The following is a 19,202-nucleotide window of genomic DNA, read 5'->3' on the forward strand; positions in this document are numbered from 1 at the left end:
AAAATGATTTCATGGTAAAATATGTTTGGAAACACCATGTGTAATAATGCTCCTTAGAGAATGACAACACTGATGTGCCTGTGAAAGGCTCCAAAAATACTGCAATGAAAACATCTGTTTCTCTTTGTTTAACCTTGTGTTTGCAGAATATCTTTAAACATAGGAGTCTTGTTTTTCCAGTACAAGCCTTTATCACCCAAGGAACTAATCCTCCTCGGCACGCTGTTTGTGCCCTCAGGGAAACAGTGATCTAGATAATCTCTGAGGTCGTAGGATAGTATGTGCTTCTCTAGCAGGAGAATCATCAACAAAAATCTTTATCATGATGGGCGTGAGCAACACCCATGCTGCCTGAATCTCTGGGTTAGTGTCTGCATCTCTGACTAGTGTCTCTATTATGGGCTTCTGCACGCACGCACACTTTCCTCTGCCTAAAACACTGTCCATACTTTCTGACTGGCTAACTCAGCCTTTTCATCTCAGCTTTAGTGGTACTTCCTCTAGGCTGCCTTCCCCATGCCTCCGGTCTGCGTTAGGTGCCCATTTTATGTCTTTTACTTCCCAGACCTGTCTTCACCAGAATAAAAGGCCTTGCATGTTGTGTTCTCCTTCTATCTCCAATGCCTATTGAAGGGTTTGACATATAGGAGGCCCTCAATAAACGCTTATGGAATGATTAGATACAAATTAAGTGACGTGTGGGATTGCTCCCTTAATTGGGATGGGGAAAGAGTGATTATCACTAATGGAAAGAGGTGGAGACATTTTCTTGTTACCCTGTGGAAGTTATAGATAGAAAGACGTCAGAGCTGTTCAAGACAGAACTGGCTGCCTCTCTTGGGAGAGAGCTTCCCATGACTGAACATGTTCACCATAAACATAAAGGAGACCATCATCAATTGGAACTTTGAATTTTCATTCAAAATTTGACTTTGACATTTCCTGCTAATGCCAAGAATCTAGGATTTCATTCTTCTTTAATCAGTATTCTGTGTAATTTACATATCCCTACAAAATAAGGGCTCTTTTGTCATATATCTTTGGTTTTTGAGAACTACAACTAAATTTAAACAATAATTAATTTACTAGCAGTCTATTAGATTAATAATAGCAATCTAATACGTTAATAAAAATGCAGTTTAAATGCTGGAGTCAAGGAACAATTAAGCTATATTATGCAGCTCTCAATGATAATAGAGACTAATTTTTAAGTTTATGGTATAATGTTAATTGAAAATATGTGGACCTAAACAAGTGTTGTATGAACACTGTGACTGCAACTGGGTAACATGCAGGAGAGAAAAAAGATGGGAAGAAAACACACACTAATGCAGAGTATTTGGTTAAGGAAGATGGGACTAGAAGTAACGTTTGTCTGTTTTTTAATTTGCTTCTGCAAAATTTCCAATTCTTTTTAATGTGCTTGTCTTCTTTGTAAATTTTTTAAAGATAAAAATAAGATTGGAAATGACAGAAACTATGCTCGCTGGCTCTGCAAACATTATTTTGATATTTTTCCAACTGAGGTTTTGGAGACTTGTTCAAAGATAACTGGACTATAAGAATAATTCTGGCTTCACTCCTCTTTCCCAGCTGTCTTGAAGTGTCTTTCATAAAGAGACAGAATGACAACAATCACCCCCAAATTCAAATACTTCATCTAGTCACTGACAACTCCCAAAGACCCAGGGCTGGAAACCAGGCTGAAAGGGAAAAGCTGAGGAGTTTGGACTTCATCTGCCCTCATTTCCATTTGTGATTCGGGGGTTATGTTTCTTTGGAGGGTGGAGGGAGGTAGGTGGGGACAGTTGGCCCAGGTCAGCAACCCTTTTTCTTTGTCCTAAGATAAATCCCAAAAGCTATTACCAGGAAAAAGAAAAAAAAGTTTGTTTGGCTTTCTGCTGCTCTGGCCATAAACAACAGTCTGGGATCAAGGGTGTTGTTGGTGCACAGGATTTAATCTCCGCCAGGTTTTCTTCCCATAAACATCCTTTCAGCTGTCCTGGCCCGAGACATCTTTCCCTTTGTGAGGCTGCTGCATGGTTTTCGATGGAGTGGCCTGTGCATTGCTCTCCATGGACCCAACTACCAATTCTGACCTTTCAAGCCTGGAAAATCTCAGCTCATTCATGCTTGAGATATTTAGACCCAAGACAGTCCCTGACTTGGTGGCTAAATATAACTTAATGGAACAGAGAGGCCTGGCATAGTAGAAAGTGCATGGCTTCGGGAAGTCAGAGCAATTTAAGTTTGAATCCCAGTCCCTCTGCTTACAAACAATGAGACTTTGGTTAGACAAGTTACTTAACTTCCAGAAGCCCTCATTTCTCCTTGTGATTCCTACTTTGAGGGCTGTCTTGTGGATTGAATAAAGTATCAGATGCAAAGTGATGGGTAGCATAAATTCAAGTTCCTATTCCATTGGTTGCTAGTGTCACAGACTCAAGTGTTGAAACCACATTTTCAAAATATTTCTGATGAACTAAACTGGGTCCTGAGGAAACTCACCAAGATGATGAGTGGTCTGGAAGCCAGTCCCTATGAGGAGTCGGTGAAAGAACTGAACACATTTTGTGTAGAGAAGATCAAGGAGCTATAATGACTGTCTTCACATCTATGCTTCACTCAAATCTGAAAGAGGAGCTGACTTGTTCTATTTTTCTTCCTCTGTTACTAAAGAAATATTTATTGAGTGTCTTCTTTTTTTTTTTTTTTTTCCAATGGACTCTTTCCCAGTAATACTTATATTTGGGCTAGGAAGGAGTTTTTATTTCCACCCTGGGGCTTTGGTAACAATGGCTGGGTAAGCCATTACTAAAGAGAACATTGGGCCTCCATAGCTGCGATTTTTAAGATCAGTAATTCTTAAACAGGTTGGCATGATAAATGAGATATTTTACACGTTATAAGGCGGAAAGAAGCTGCCACTTCCCCAACCAACCAACTTCTCCTGGCTATGACCAGGAGTCCACTTAGGTCCTCAGGGTTGAAAAGAAGCCAAGGTCTGAACATGGACACACCATCCTGGGTTGATTATTCTGGGAGTAGCTACTAGATCAGATTCCAAACCAGAAAATCAGTTTACAAGGCAAAGTGTGGGTAAGACACGCACGTTTTAACAGAAAGTCCAAACAAAATTAAAGACCCAGCATATCTATCGCCATGAGAGAAGGGCAGGAGTCTGGTTCAAATCTTAGTGGGTAGTTTCCAGATCCCCCATGGATGAACTAGTTAAGAGTTCTGAGGTAGGAGTCCATCTGTGGTCAATGGGTGGTGGTGAGGCAGGGGAGAGGACCATGGCACCAGTCAGGCAAACTCCTTGCTCCTGGGGACATCCAACATGCTCATCTCCATGCAAAAACCAGAAGCAGCTGCCATGGGACTCTTTCCTTCTCTAAGAGGTGATTTGGTCTTGCGGTAGGACAGAACGTGCATGTGTGGGTTAAGAAGCTCAGTCATGAGGACTAGAAGGATTCCAAGGTGCAGGTCTACATAACCCCATACTCTGCCACTTTCGTAGCTGAGGCCCCTTGGGGTCCCATGGTAACCCAAGAGAAGACGAAACCAGTTTTGTTCCCAGAATCTTAGAAGGTTATGTTTACCCTCAGTGCTTGAGGGAACAGGCTATGTACATCTATTGAGTGTCTTCTATGTGCCAGATTCTGTGCTTATCACTGAGAGTAGACTGGGCAACAAGAGATCTCCTGACCTCCTGCAGCCTGTAATTTAGTTGGAAAGATAAACATTGAATGAGTAATTTTAAGTATGATTGGTAATAAAAAGATTAAACAAGGAGGGTCATGGGCACTATGGGGTTTTATAACTGGTCTGAAATAGGACGAATGGATGTGAACTGTAGGGTGACTAAGTTCCACATTATGATCAAAAGAGAGGCATATAACTGCCTGTAGTCAGGCAGTTTGTGTACTGCGCAGAGGCTCTAGCTGAGGGGACGAGTGAAGATTGAAATCTAGGCCTTACATTGCTCCTCAAACTGTGCAACTACAGGGTTACATCTGCTTCAAGGCGGTGCTTTTTCTATTTGCACAAAGCCATCATATAATCTGGTAGTGGCCCTGAACTGAGGTCTCCAAATTGTGGCCCATGACAAATTGTGGGCTACTGATATTCTTTGTTGTCCTGTATAGTATATTTGTTTACTTATTTATTTTTTTTTTAGTTTTGTTTTTAGATTGATTAGCTGTTAAATTTTAAAGTCTGAGAGATTTCACATTAGAATCCAGATTTCTGAGCCCTATGGAAAAACTGGGAAATCTGATAATACTGGCCCCCATGTTCCTACAAGGAGGCAATTAGCTGGGGGTAAGTGAACGGCTGCTCCCTTTAGAGAAATAAAGATGTCCCCTGACCCCAATCCTTTACCTCAAGTATCAAAACTTGAGTTTGCTAGCCCTGTTTTTAATACACCCAGAACTGCATGGAACGGGCTGCCTGCTGAGTGATGGATTCCGTGCCTGGTGCTACTGAAGCAAAAGCTGCAGGATCTGGGTCAAGATGCCACACAAGGGGCCTCTTATACCAGGTAAGAAGTTTGGACCATGCTTTAGGTTTTGTAGGTACCTGAATTCCTATGAATGAAAGTCTGTCCTTGGTCTCATGACACAGTCTTTATACTCATGGCACCAAAGTATATGGACCGAAATAAGAGCTTTCCTTTGTACGTTTGTTTACATGCCAAAGATCTGAGTCTGTTCAACAATCCTATAGTGAATTCCTGATGGGAACCCAACACTACACTGTGCGATATAGAGGAATTACAAATTTAGTTTGTTTTAGCTTTATTATTCAGTCTACTAAATGACTGAGTGATCAACTAACTAACTAACTAATATGGGCTAAATTATGTTACCCCCGTCCCATAAAAAAAAATCATGTATGATGGATTCCATCATTGGACACAAAATGTGAATTGTGCCCTCCCCCAGGACCTCAGAATGTGATTGTATTTGGAGAAAAGGCTTTTAAGGACATAATTAAGTTAAAAAGAAGTTGTTAGCATAGGCCCTAATCCAATATGACTGGTGTGTTTATAAAAAGAGGAAATTAAGACATGCGCACTGAAACATATAGATATGAGGATACAGTGAGAAGGTGACCACCAGCAAGTCAAGGAGAGAGATCTCAGAAGAAACCAAACCTGCTGACACTTGCCCTTGGACTTCCAACCTCCAAAATTATGAGAAAATAAATTTCTGTAGTTTAAGCCTCCCAGACTGTGGTATTTTGTTATGCCAGTTGCTATAAACTGAATGTTTATATCTCACCAAAATTCATATATTGAAACTACTCTCCCATGTGATGGTATTAATAGGTAGGGCCTTCGGGAGATGATTATGTCATGAGGCTGGGGCCACCATAAATGGGACTAGTGCCCTTTTAAAAGAGACTTCAAAGAGCTCCCTCATCCCTTCCACCGTGTGATGACACAGCGAGAAGACAGCCATCTATAAACCAGGAAGCAAGGTCTCACTAGGCAGCACATTTGCTGGTGCCTTGATACTGGAGTTTCCAGCCTCCAAAAAGAACTGTGAGAAGTTTCTGTTGTTTATAAGCCACGCAGTCTATGGTACTTTGTTATAATAGCCCAAATGGACTATGATAACAGGCCTAGGAAACTAAAACACTAACTAATACAAGTTCTATTTCCTGCCCTCAAAGAGCTGATATCATAGGAGGGAAGGCTTGATTTGTAAACATTTCCACCAATAGCCCAAGCGATCTTCTTACAGTGAGAACCAAATCACATCATTCCCCTTATTCTTAACCTTCCGGTGGCTTCTCCTTGTATTCAGAATAAAAACAAATTTCTGGCTGGCAAAGTGTTAGTGTGATCTAGTACCCGCCCAATGGCCACATAGTTTGGGCCACCATCTTTCTTGCTCCTGACACACAGCCACCCTGACCTCTCTGTTCCTCCCACAGGCGGACACCAAGCTCTTTCCCAACTAAGGTCTTAGCATACTTTGCTCTTCCTTCCTGGAATACTCTTTTTTCTTTCCCATTCAAACTCACTCCCATCATATTTCCCAGCCAGGGTTGGAAGAGGGGAGTTAAAGGAAGAAGAGGGAGAGCTTCCATTTTCTGAGAAACAAGTGAATGCTACAACAAGGCACTGGGCTCAGTTCTCTGCATTCATTTTTTAAATAAATACAAAGCTCTATGAGGTAGGAAATATTAACCTCATTGAACAGATGAGGAAACCAAGGTTTAGAGAAGTCACAAACATAAGTAAGAAGGGGGATGAAATTTGCACCCAACTTCGACTTAACTTGAGAGCCCTCACACCGCATCACATCACACTGCTGCCCATGGTGCCTGATCACCTACTGGAGGGGCCTCCTGGCCTGTTTCAAGTCTTACAACCTAGTAGTCTTTCTTTGGGTTAAACAAGGCGCTCTATAGGCTTTTCTGTTGAGTGCAAACGACAATTGAAATCCTCAGCATCCACCCCTCTCTGCTAAAGTTTAAAAATAATCTGTCCTTTGGTTTAACCCAGGCAACTTCAGAAGAGCTTCTGCTTGCACCTAGGCTGGGAGGAAGGGAGACCTGGGAGGGCAATGAGCAGAGAAAAGGAGAGGAGAGGAGAGGGGACACAGGACACGAAGCTGAGCTGACTGTGGCAGCAGGAGTCAGCAGGCCATGAAGAATTGGGAGTCAAAGCCCTTGGGTTCACTTCTAACTTCACTTGTTGGGGCTACGTCAGTCACTGTGTCACCTTGAACTTCAGCTAGAGAAGGGAAACAGGAGTGATGCTTATCTTCTGGGGGTACTCTACAGAAAGCCCAGATCATGGGTGGTAAAGAACCTGGTAAATTATAAAGTATCATAAAAATGAGAGGTGTTGGTATTATTATTATTACTTTGTAAAAATATTGAGAATGTCGGTTCTTTGCGATGACCTAGAGGGGTGGGACAGCGAGGATGGGAGGAAGGCTCAAGAGGGAGGGGATATGGGGATATGTGTCTGCATATGGCTGACTTGCTTTGTTGTGCAACAGAAACTAACACGGTATTGTGAAGCAATTATACTCCAATAAAGATCTATTAAAAAATATATTGAGAATGGAATAAACCCAGACTCAGCCCCATTGAATAGAAACAAGGCTCGAGGAATTCGACTTGACTGTGGAGGGTTTTGTGGCCTGAGAGGTGACCCAGTGCATAGGCCATGGGTATAGAAATTAAGCTTTATCCTAGCTGGGGTCAGTGTCCAAGGAGGTCCCAGCAGGTTACAGAGCTGTACTTTCTAAGCAACATATAATGGCCAAAGCCCAACAGGTACTGGCATTCAGGTCTGAAGTGATCATCCCATTCAGAGCATGATGCCAGCCAAGGAGCTGGGACACAGTGATTCTGTCCAGTTTCCCAAAGTCAGGAAGAACCTGAAAGTTGTTGGGCCATGGCCAAATGAGCTAGGGTTGAAGGTGTGCTTGGGTAACTAGTACCCTGAATGGGAAGCTGAGGCTGAAGCCCAGTTGGCTGGGGAGCATACGGTGTGGATGCTGTGATGCGCCTCCCAGTTCCCTCTTCAGTGAAGAGCTTGTTGCCTCAGCCACTGAGACTGCTGTTGGCAGATGGGCCTTCAGTTGTCAATCCCTTAGGATCTGCCTTGGCTGTAGAGATCCCCTTGTCCAAGGTCACACCCTTCCCACCAAGCCCACATTCAGTGATTGATCAGTGCAGGAGTGTAAAGACCTGGCCATCTCAGCCCACCCAGGACAACCCTAAAGGGCAATTCCATCTCCACAGCCTCCAAGTGGTTGCCCAAGGCTGCCACTGGACCTGCACCACAGCTAGACTTCTCCTTCTGTTAGCTTCTTCCCCTCCCTCTCTCAAGTGTTGAACCCAAGGGCACTCCTTAATAAACTTCCAGCCCTTATTTTGTAGGGATATGTAAATTATACAGAACACTGCTTAACAAAGAATGAAATCCTAGATTCTTGCCAGGATGTAGGTGGACAGAGTCCTGAGTTAATGAAATCAACATACCTTCAGGCGCCATTCTGGCTGCTTCAGATCAAAGCTAGTAGCAACTAACCTTGTCATGAACCGGATGCTGTGCTGGGTCTGCACCATAGACAACCTCATTTAATCCTCACGACAACTCTATAGGGTAGGCACTTCTTATCTCCATTGTACAGATGAAAAGCCTGAAATTCAGAAAAGAAAAAGAAAAGATTTGCACACCAAGTATTCTTGTGTTTATATGGGATTTGTCCCATGAGACCCTTCAACTTCACAAGCTGGTATCTTCATGGGAGTTGATTTCCCCCTCTGCCTAGGAAGGGGCTAATGGAGTTAGTTATCTGCAGGCATCAGGCCACCGTGGGTGATGGAGACATGGGCTTCCTTGGATTTTGGATCTAAGAGCTGTCATCCTGCTTGTCCACAAAGAAACTGCATTTGTTCCCTCCAAGTCATAGCAGCATCAAGTCAAAGCTCTGATCAGAGGCAATAAGTGTGTAAAAAGGAAACCAAAGCAGAAGATTAGTAGCCAGATTAGAAGGCTTGTCTGTGATAGGAAGGAAATAATATTTGTTAAATAAAAAAATGAACAGAGGAATTTACTTGAGCTTAAATGAGTCAGAGAGGTTTACTATATATGTGTATTGTGTGCATTATTGGTTGGCAAGCTCTGGTTTTCCACAAGCTGTAAGAGAAATCAAGAGAAAAGTCTGACATCAAAGCAGTATTTGGTTTGAGCTGTCCCTTTGATTACACTTATTCATTTGTTCATTCATTTGGCAAGTTTTTTTTTTTTTAAGTACTATCTTAGTCTGTTCAGGCTACTATAATAAAATATTATTTCTCCCAGTTCTAGAGGCTGGGAAATTCAAGATCAATTCAGTTCCTGAAGAATCTGTTTTTGGCTCTCCACCACCTTCCTGATGTGTCCTCACATGACACACACACACACTGACACATGCACACACACACAGAGGCTCTCTGGTCTTTTCTTATAAGGATGCGAATTCTATAATGGGGACCCCACCTTCATCTAAACCTAAGTACCTCTCAAAGGCCTTATCTCCACATACCATCTGATTGGGGGTTAGGGCTTCAACATGAATTCTGGGGAACACAATTCAGTCCATTGCAAGTACCCACTCTGTGCCAGGCACAGCTCTAGATAATTGAAATGTATCACTGAATGAAACAGATTAAAAGCTTTGCATTTAGGGACTTACATCTGTGTATGTGTGTACATATGTATGTGTGTGTGTTGCAAGGGGGTGAGGGGCAGAAATACAAACAGACATAATAAACAAATAAGCTATTTTAGAAAATAAGAACTGTTAAGAGAAAACAAAAATAGACAGTGTGGGACTGCTCTGTAGTTAAAAGCGTGGTCAGGGGGGGCTCACCGAGGAGGCAATATTCTAGCAGAGATGTCAAGGAGGGGAGGGTGGTCACCACATAGCTCTCTCTGGGGAAGAGTGTCCCAGGCAGAGGAAACAGCCTATGATAAGGCCCTAAGGTGGGGCAGACCTGGGGTATTTTAGTAAGGAGTCCAGCATGGCTGAGAGGAGTGGGTGACCAGGAGATCAAGAGAATAATCAGAAAGGTAATGGGGGCAGGACTGTACCATCTTCATCGGCCATGTGAGAATTTGGGCATTTCCTCTGAGCAATCTGGAGTTCATGGAAGGCTATGTGATGAGGAATGATGTGCCCTAATGTTTTAGAAGGATCCCTCTGGCTGCTGCATTGAGACAGAGAGTGCATGATTCATGGGCACCATTGTCCGTCCTGCAGCCACTCCCCAAATGAAGGGGAAGAACCCACTCCTTGACTCTGCAAATGTTTGGATTGTCATGGGATTCTGGGCTCTCCTTCAGGCTTGGGGGCTCTGGCCCACACTGCTTCTGTGAGGATGCTTACCCTGCTCCGCATTTCCTGGAGGAGATCGGGTCCTATGCTATGGAAGTGAGACGGCATGGTTTGCCCTCATCCTCCATGGATTCAGAGGCTGGCCTTGCCTCAGAGGCAAACGGATCTTTCTGCTGGGTCCTCACTTGATCACAGTGGTCTTTATACTAAAGTATACTTTGTGCTGAAATTACTGGGTTTTTGGTCTGTTTTCCAAACTGACTCTGCAGAAATGGAAACTTCCTCATTTTTATTTTAATCTCAAGCACCCAGCAGAGTGTCTTACATGACTAGAGTTTCATTATATGTTTGATAAGTGAAAGAATGAATAAACAGGAGCTATCTTCATCTGCTCAAGTTCTTATAACAAAATACCATAGACAGGTATTTCTTAAATAGAAATTTAAGTTTTGGAGGCTTAGAAATCCAAGATCAAGGTGGCAATAAGGTAAGTTTTAGTCTGAGGCTTCCTCAGTGTCACCTTATGGGTGACACTGGCTTGCTGTGTGCTCACATGACCTCTTCTTTGTACCTGTGAGGAAAGAGCAAGCTCTCTGGTGTCTCTTTTTATAAGGGCACTAATCCCATCAAGAGGTCCCCACCCCCATGACCTCATCTTACCCACTGCAAAATCTCATCACATTGGAGTTAAGGTTACAGCATATAAATTTTGGGGGGACACAATTCAGTCCATAGCAGGGCCAATGGGTGGACATTACAGGAAATTTCAACTTATCTATAAATAAGTTCTAGCAGTCAGAGCTGTCCAACAATGGAAGAGGCTACCTCCTAAAAATAGAGAATGCCCCATCACTAGGAGGGCCAAGCAAGACTAGATAACTGTTTGGAAGAACAATTAAAGACAATCCAGTGAAGGCTGAATTAGGTCCCCAGGAACACCATTCACTAATAATGATCTTGTATAAGCTCCATTTTAAAGATGCAGCAAAAATATAATGTTTCATCTGTGTGTTCAGAGGGGAGCTTCAAGTGTTTGGAATATCATTTTTGGTAGTAAGGATTGGGGGTAATATTAATTCCACTTCTACTCATACTGTAGTTTAGACCATTTAAGAAAGCAACCAGAATCAGAGAGATGGAGTTAAAAAAATTAGTATAAAGCTGATTGGAGGAAATAACTTAGATGTCTATCCATACTGGCTCCCTAATTCCTCCCCCTCTGAACTGTACTTCCCCACCCAGTTCTGGCAGAGGTGGATGGACAATCACAGATCCCTCTGGTAGACTCCAACAAGAGGGAACTCAGAAGGGCAGATCTAAGTGCTGGAGTCCTTCCTCATTTCATCTGCTCCACGAGAAGCAGTTAGGGGCTGGAGAAGGGTTTGTACTTTTTCCTCCTTGGGAATAAAATGGGAATTCATTCCCCTCAATGAAAAGTTGAGGATGAGGAATCAGTGTACTGCCCCTAGGAATTGTGAATGCAACGAGATAGCAAATCAGGCCCTAAAAAATGGGTCCTTTGCTGGCCCCCCTTTCCTGAGGCAGCCAAGTCCTGTGAAGGGTTAAAAGTTAAGAGCTGTGCTTCTGTTTGACAGGGAAGAAAATACTCCTACAGCTGAAGCTTTTACTTTAAGACACAATAAAAGACACTGACATGCTGTGTAAGCATTGTTCCTGGCTGTAGTTATTCCAGTTATTTTTTACGTTTTCTCTTTAAATGAGAAACATATCAGGCACTAACTCAAACACGGAGATACCTATTTATGCTTCAGAACAAACAGTTTAAGGGCATTATATACAGATGTCTAAATATTTAGAAAGTGTCTGTTTATGGGAGCAAAATGAAAAGTACCTGTTTTCATTTGAAGGATTTTATGTGAAATTTGCATGTAAAAAAAGGCAGCCCCAGAGGCAAAGGGGTGTTAGGGATGAGAAGTGTGTGCACAGGTGTGGAGCCGGGGGAGGGGGAGAAGGGGGGTCTGTGGGGTGGGGCTGCCCTCAGCTGCCACATGTCCTACCCTGACCAGGAGTGGGAGGGAACCAGCAAACTAAGGCTGGGGTGAGGCTTCTTTTTAGGACAGGGCCATAAATAAATGCCTTGAAGACATCAGGGTGTTTCAGTGACCCAACTCACAATGTTATCTTCTTCTCAGACACTCTTCTTAGCCCCAGAGGGACATTTAAAGAGAAACAGCCTTCTGGCCGCTTTAGAAGAGTGCAGTAAACTGGGGGATTATTAAATGTTCCCAAAGATGGGGCATCATGGGAGCTCAGATGGAAGAGCTGAGAGACAGTCTGACACTTCATCTCACATGGAGGCAGGTTTCAGCTCAATTTAAGGGCGAATATAATGTGTGAAGAAGAAGATGTGCATGGTTTTGTGAGGTAGTAAGGGCTCTGCTGCCTGAGGTATTCTAAAATAGGATGGCCTTTTATCAGAGGAGTTATAGAGGACTGGCTGGATTGCAATGTGGCTCTGTTCCTCTCAGTTCCAAGATTCTGAGATTGTGTGACTCAGATTAGTCCAGGCTGCCCTCTCTTCTTCCATGACTTTGTTTCTTGGGGCATCTTGCTAGCCTGGGGCCTCCCTGAGCTGGGGGTCCTCAGCAGCTAACTGGATCTGGGTGTAGCTGAAACAGCCAGAGCTGTGTGTTGAGCAAAGGAGCTATGCTCCCTGTGCTGTCTGCCTCTTGGTGTCCCTCTGAAGCCCTCACTGGTCCCATGTCTGAAATTCAACACTCCCTCTGAAGGGACCTTCCTCTTGCTTGATGTAGGGGATAGTCTCAGACTTCTCAACTTCTCCAGATGGGGCAGGATCTTACATGGAGGGTTCTTAGCAGAATCACTTGCTTCAGGGTCCTGTGAGGATGGAGACCTGTAGCACAGGGATGGAACAGGATTTCTGGGCTTTCTCCTTTTCTGTGGCCCATCTCGGGATTCCGCAATGAGGTAGGGCTGCTAACCAGGATGTTAGAGAGAAGTGGGGAAGTGCTGAGTGCCACCAAAGCCTCACTCAGTCTCCTCTCCTCAACCAGCCCAGCATCATGGTTTTGGGAAGGGCAAGTGGTACAGAATTGGGCCCTAGAGACACAGTATAAATGGCTGGGGGATCTTACCAGGACCTGCCAGTACGGGCAGGACCTAAGGACTAGGGTCCCAGAACTCACCAGATGGGGCCATGCCTCACCATTGGCAGATCCATCCACACAAGCCTTGTGCCAGAAGGGACTGGCCAAAATAGTGGAGGCAGGAAAAGAGTCGGAGGTTGGGAATTGGGGGTGGTGGGATGCAGGAGGGCTTAGGATGACAGTTAGGATCAGCAAGAGGTGCTGAATAGATTGAGCAGAGAATAAGAGAGAAAAAAATGACGTTTCAGTCTGAAATATCAAATACTGTGTTCACTCTGGTTCCCTTATCCTTTGGAAGGTAAGTTCTGAGGCTGGGCATTCATCCTTCCATTTATTCATTCAATATTTTTTCAGTGGCATATAGAAGACAGGCCCTATCTCTATTTTGGAATGAACTCCCTGTCTTCAAAGATCTGAGTGTTTAGTGGTGGTCGCATTCACCAAGTCCTAGTGGGTACTTTATACTCTCCTTCTCAAAGTCAGAGGTGGCTGCCATCTGGGAGCAGGCCCCAGAGACCAGCTGGGTCCCAGGCGCAGAACCGTGGTAACAAGAGAAAGGACTGGCAAAAACAAAGCTAAATCCCTCTTTAGAGGAACCTAGTGCCTAGAGAAGCTACCAGAACTTGGGACCAAACAGACCGGTCCTGTCCAGACAGCTCCTAGCAAGAGGGCCTACCTCAGAACCTGCTCTTTGTGGAGGTGCTTTAGCTAGTGGGAAGTGTGAGGGAGGCATCCCAGAAGCATGGGGGTAAAACAGACCACCTCCCAGGTCAGGCCAGTGGAGAGGCGACCCAGGCAAAATAGTGGAGTCCTGCACTCAGTGCTGGGAAAATGACTCACACACGAGGCCAGTAAACAGGGTGAATCAACATTAAGCTCCACTGGACTAGATCCTGAAGATGCCTGAGGACTTCCTGCCCCGGTCAGATCTGGTTTGGCCCCAAGGCAGGGCCAGGGCTGCAGGTGGGAACAGCATCAGCTCCAGCTGTTGGTCCTTCTGGCCTCTTTCTCTCTCATTCGGGGAAGTGGCCACATACACTGTCAACTACTGTTCACAGGGAGATTGAATTTAACTGACATTTACTTTGTGCTTGTCCTCACTCCCAGACACAGAGACAAAAAAGACAGCCTCTGCCCTGGAAGAGGCAACAGCTGGTGGGAGAACAGGCCTCCTAAACAGCCAATTACAAGGCAATGTGGTGAGGGCCTGATGAATTTGGATGAAGACCTTGGGAGGCACACAGGGAGAACGTGGATCTGCTTGGAGCAGGCAGCCAATCAATACTTACTGAATGAATTAGCAATGTATTATCAGTGTTATTATTATCATCATATTTATTTTTATTTTGGGGCTGGGGGTTAAGAAGGGTATCATTGGGCTTCCCTGGTGGCGCAGTGGTTGAGAGTCCGCCTGCCGATGCAGGGGACACGGGTTCGTGCCCCGGTCTGGGAAGATCCCACATGCCGCGGAGCGGCTGGGCCCGTGAGCCATGGCTGCTGAGCCTGCACGTCCGGAGCATGTACTCTGCAACGGGAGAGGCCACAACAGTGAGAGGCCCGCGTACCACAAAAAAAAAGAAGGGTATCATTAAAAAGGTGAACATTTGATCCAGGCTTTGAACCATAAGTAAGTGAAGAAGACAAGCCCAGGCAGAGGGAATACCTCACACAGTGGGCTTGGGAACAGGTGACTTGTTAAGTGTGAGAAGGCCAGAGAGGGTGGGTGTAGTCATATAGAGCACCGAGTCTTGAAGACAGTACTAGTCAGTTTTGCTGTGTAACAAACAAGTACAGAATTACAGAACATAAAAAATAATCATTGATTTCTTGCACATGCATCTTTAGGTCATAGTAATGGCTCTTCTTCAGGCTTGGGGGCAAGTTCAGGTCTGTACCATATATCACTGTGGGTCCAGGACAGAAGGTAGCAGCTATCAGGGCTGTGTTCTTCTTATGGAGGGGGTTGGAACCTCTCAGAGTAGGAATAAGAAACACAGGATACTTCTCAAAGCTTGGGCTCAGAACTTAAACACTCACTTCTACTAAAGCAGGTCACATAGCCATACCCAACATGAATGGGGAGAAAGAGCTCTTTCCCATAGGAGGAGGTAGGGGGAGTGAGTTAATAGCTGTTTAAAAATTCTGTAACCTATCACAAGTACCATGCAATTTTGTTTTGATTCTGGAGAAAATGGGGTGGGGGGGGGGCTGTTGCTGGCTCATCTTTTTAGGTGGGATAATTTCATTTGAATAGGAGTCTCCAGGAATACTTGCCATAACACAAAGGGACACTTTGTTCACACCTGGACATAGTTAACATGTTCCACTTAGTTTACATGTTGGAGTTCCTGAAGGGCAGGAGCTGTGATTCATTTATCTATGTAGCCTCAGCACCCAGCACAGCTCCCAGCACAGAGTAAGTGCTCACAATGTTCGCTGAATGGATAAATGACCTCACATTGTCCCCAATGTGTGGTTAAAATTTAATAGGGAATGCATGTTTCTCTGCCCCCACTGACACTTCAAGGTAAGTGTGTGGTGAGGAGTAAAGAGCAGGGATGATCTGCTTGAAGATGAGAACGACACTGCTAAGCAGGGAAACCAACAGCAGCAGGAAGCAGGTGGCCCAAACCCCAGCTGCTATGGTCAAGAGGCCATTTGCTAATGAGAGCCAAGAAGGACCTCTGCATAATGGACTTCTTCCAGGTAACCGTCAGCTTGAAGAATACAGATTTCTAATGATAATGGCTAACATATATTGAGTGCCTCCCACATGCCTGGCGCAATCTTAATACATTTTATATACTATTTCATTTAATTGAATCCTCCGTTGCGCCAGTTATTAATGGGGGACATCACTGAAGAGAACAGTAGTCTGTTTCCATTGTTTTGGAGCTGCATTTTCATGTACTGGTTCTGTGGCAAACAAGGACAGAAGAGGCTCAAGCAATGTAAATACAACTGAGCAGTGTAAGCACAGCTGATGCAGGAAAATGATGAAGGCAAAGTAAGCTTGAGCAATTGCAGATGAAAGACTGAGAACACACTGCAAAGAGCTTCAGCTCTCAGACAAAAACACAATCAAGTCAACAGACAACAGAGGATGAGGACAAAAGAATGGACCACAAGATCCCTCTGGTTCACTTTTGATAAAGAATTCCAACAATGTTCTGGCGAGAAAGAGACAAGGGCCCAGGAACCCCCAGCAGCAGTACATCTGCTCTCCAGACCGTCAAGGGCAGGGATGTCCTGCTCACAGCTGTTGCCGCAGAGTGTAGCACTGTGCTTGGCACATGGTACGAACTCAGTACACTTCCAGGATCTGAACTCTGGCCTGTCATCACGTGAAAGGGGCTTAAACAAATTCACCAGTGTAGGGGAGCAAAACTTGCCACCCCAAAATCTTTAGCATGTGGATTATTTCAGGCTGAAAACAATCAAGGCCCGAAAGACTCAGTGACCTCCTTCACTAACTGCCTAATCGAATTTAGATAGAGGGAATTTTTCTATCCCTGGAAAACAGCTATCAGCAGAGATATCTGCAAAAACTATGGGCTAAGTGTGGTAGGGGACACTCAGCGGGCCCTAGAGATCACCATCCACTCTGTCCCACTGTCTCTGCAAGGCCCAGCAAACATTTACTTGCCAAACATTTGCTTTCCACGTCCATGTGAATTTCCTTTCTCAAGGGCTTTGACTGTTTTGATGAGTTACTCAGTTCTCCTGGGTCTCCTCCATGTACACATGTTATTAAACTTTTAATTTTCTCCTGTTAACCTGTCTCATGTCAGTTTAACTCTTAGACCAGCCAATAAAGCCTAGAAGGGTAGAGGAAAATGTCTTCCTCCCCAACACCAGCCTCTCAACTAAGTTTCTGTAGACAATGCCTCCTCCTGCCCGACTTTGGTAGACTTCTCAGTGATGGAAGCACCATCACCCCAAAAACTCTTAGAGAACTACTTTTCTGTTCTCTCTTTCAATATCAGAACATAAGCTCTCCTCCAGACCTCCACTTGCCCCTCACTTCTGGCCCAAGGTCCTGGCCTCCAGGAAAAGGCCAGATGGCACAAGGCCATTGAGGAAAGGCTTCTTGTGCTCTGAGTAGTGCTAGACCAGGAGGACTTACCTCTGAGGGCTGTTGTGAGAATGACATGAGGAAATGCAAAGCTGGTTCTTTGTCTTCCAATGTAAGAATTGCATGAGTGCTCAGTCCATCACCAAAGCTACTGGGAATATAGAAGATGGTGCAAACATGTTTTAACTGTTCTCCTTAGGTCCTCTTCTAGTTCTGTCAAGTTCACCTTGAATGGAGCTCCTCAGATCTCTCCCTCCATCTTGGCCTCCCTTCTTTCTTACCCTGTCTCTGAAGAATCTGGGCTTTATCACTGTGCTCCAGTCTGCAAATTCTGTTCCAAGTTATGACCCCTTGAGTCTAAGTTGGCAAATTCTATTTATTTTTTAAGTGTAAACACAAAAGGAACTTATTAGACTTTATCAGGTAGCTCATACTTTGAGGAGGTGAGAGATCAAGGAGGCTTAAGTAGAAAGCAAGAGATGGCTGGTACAGCCCAGACCCTGCCCAGGAATGGCTGGCTTAGAACACCACTGCTGAGGCCACTGTCTCAGGACACTTGGGCACTGCTGGACACTTCCTCCAGACTGCAGGCCCTGGACACCCACTGCTGCAGCTGGAAGTGATCTCTGAAGGCAAGTCCTTTTTTCCTTTTCATCTCATAATTTTCAGAGAAGCTTACACGAGGCTAACAAACTTCCCAAATAGGGGTCATCTTGTTAGGAATATCTTAATGTTTCAAAGTGCCAAAAACCAACGTTCTCCCAGATGGGGATGTGGATGGTGACAGTAGGCAAGACAAAAGGGATGAAGAGGGTAGCGTACTTGGTTCTCCTGCCTGCATAAAGCATCCGTCACACAGAAGGGCACCAATAGATAAAAATTTCTTTCTTCCTTTATGACCTATGCTGAATGACTTCCCTGGGGGAAATTTGCCCTGTGGGTTTTGAGTTTTGACCACACTGATCTATCCTTAGCAGATGAGGCTGTTTGTATTAAGCAAGCTGAGGACAACCTTACATTTAAATCGCCTTTGCTTCTTGGAGCTGAATGTTAGGAAATATTATGGAGGAAGATATTGGGCAACATTAAAGAGGGGAAGACGAAAATTGCTCCATGATTGTTGTGATGATGAAGTCGTGGTGACAGAAGGCCAGCACTTCAGCCAGTCCCAACGATGCCCCTCATTCCTTTATCCATTCATTCACTACGTATATTTGAATATCTACTGTGTGCAAGCTACCCTGAAAAGTCCCGAGAATATAAGTCGCTTATATTATGGGTCCTCTAGTGGAAGAGTTAAGGGGATAAACCACCAAGGGCTGTTATCGCGGCAGAGGCAGCTCCAGAGGATCATGCACGAAGCAGAGGGCGTGGCATTTGGGATAGTCTTCAGAGAAGGGGTGCTACTGAATCCCGTTTAAACACGTGCCCATTCAAGAGTCTGGAAAGAGTATGAGTTGCGTTCCAAGTAGAAGGCAGAGCGTTAATAGGGGCAGAGAGGGGTAAAAGTGTCACGTCTGGGGAACTCTAAGTAGTTCTATTTGGCTGCATGCTTGCATGCATGGTCTCTACATGGAGGCAGAACAGGGGGTAAGACTTGACAGAAAGAGGCAGAGCCGCCCTATAACTTAGGCTGGTCACGTGCCACTTCTGACTTTCAGCCAGTTCATTTACATAATCAGACTAGAGGTCCTGGCTCCCCTTCCCACAATTCCTAGGGCTTCGCTTTACAATTATAAAGGGGAACCGGAAGGGGACTTCAAGGTCATCTAGTCCTGAGATTTTCAAACTGTGTTCTTAGTGCTTCTAGCAGGACCTGGGGGTCAACTGACTAAAGAAGGGGCCTCGAGGTTACCCAAGTAGACAGAGAACCCCCACCTCCAGCTTCAGGCAGAGCAGCTGCGCTTTGCTTTGAGCGTTGGGTTTCTGGGGGTAAATTGAGGGGGAAAAGGTGAGGTTCTGCTGCTAAAAGGTGAAGTCTGAAAATCAATGGATGAGTCCAACCCTCCTATTTTGTAGATGAGGAAAACTGAGAGGCAGGAAGGGCAAAGAAATGACTTGTGGGGATGCAATGAGATAGGCAGTGGGCTTTGCAAAGAGACGAGTTTCACAGTATTGAAGCCACAGCCTCTCATGCTCAGTTTCTCA

This window comes from Aethalodelphis obliquidens, unplaced genomic scaffold, assembly GCF_003676395.1.
Source record: "Aethalodelphis obliquidens isolate GAN/ISIS:26980383/991018 unplaced genomic scaffold, ASM367639v1 scaffold14, whole genome shotgun sequence".
In the NCBI taxonomy this organism is placed as follows: domain Eukaryota; kingdom Metazoa; phylum Chordata; class Mammalia; order Artiodactyla; family Delphinidae; genus Aethalodelphis; species Aethalodelphis obliquidens.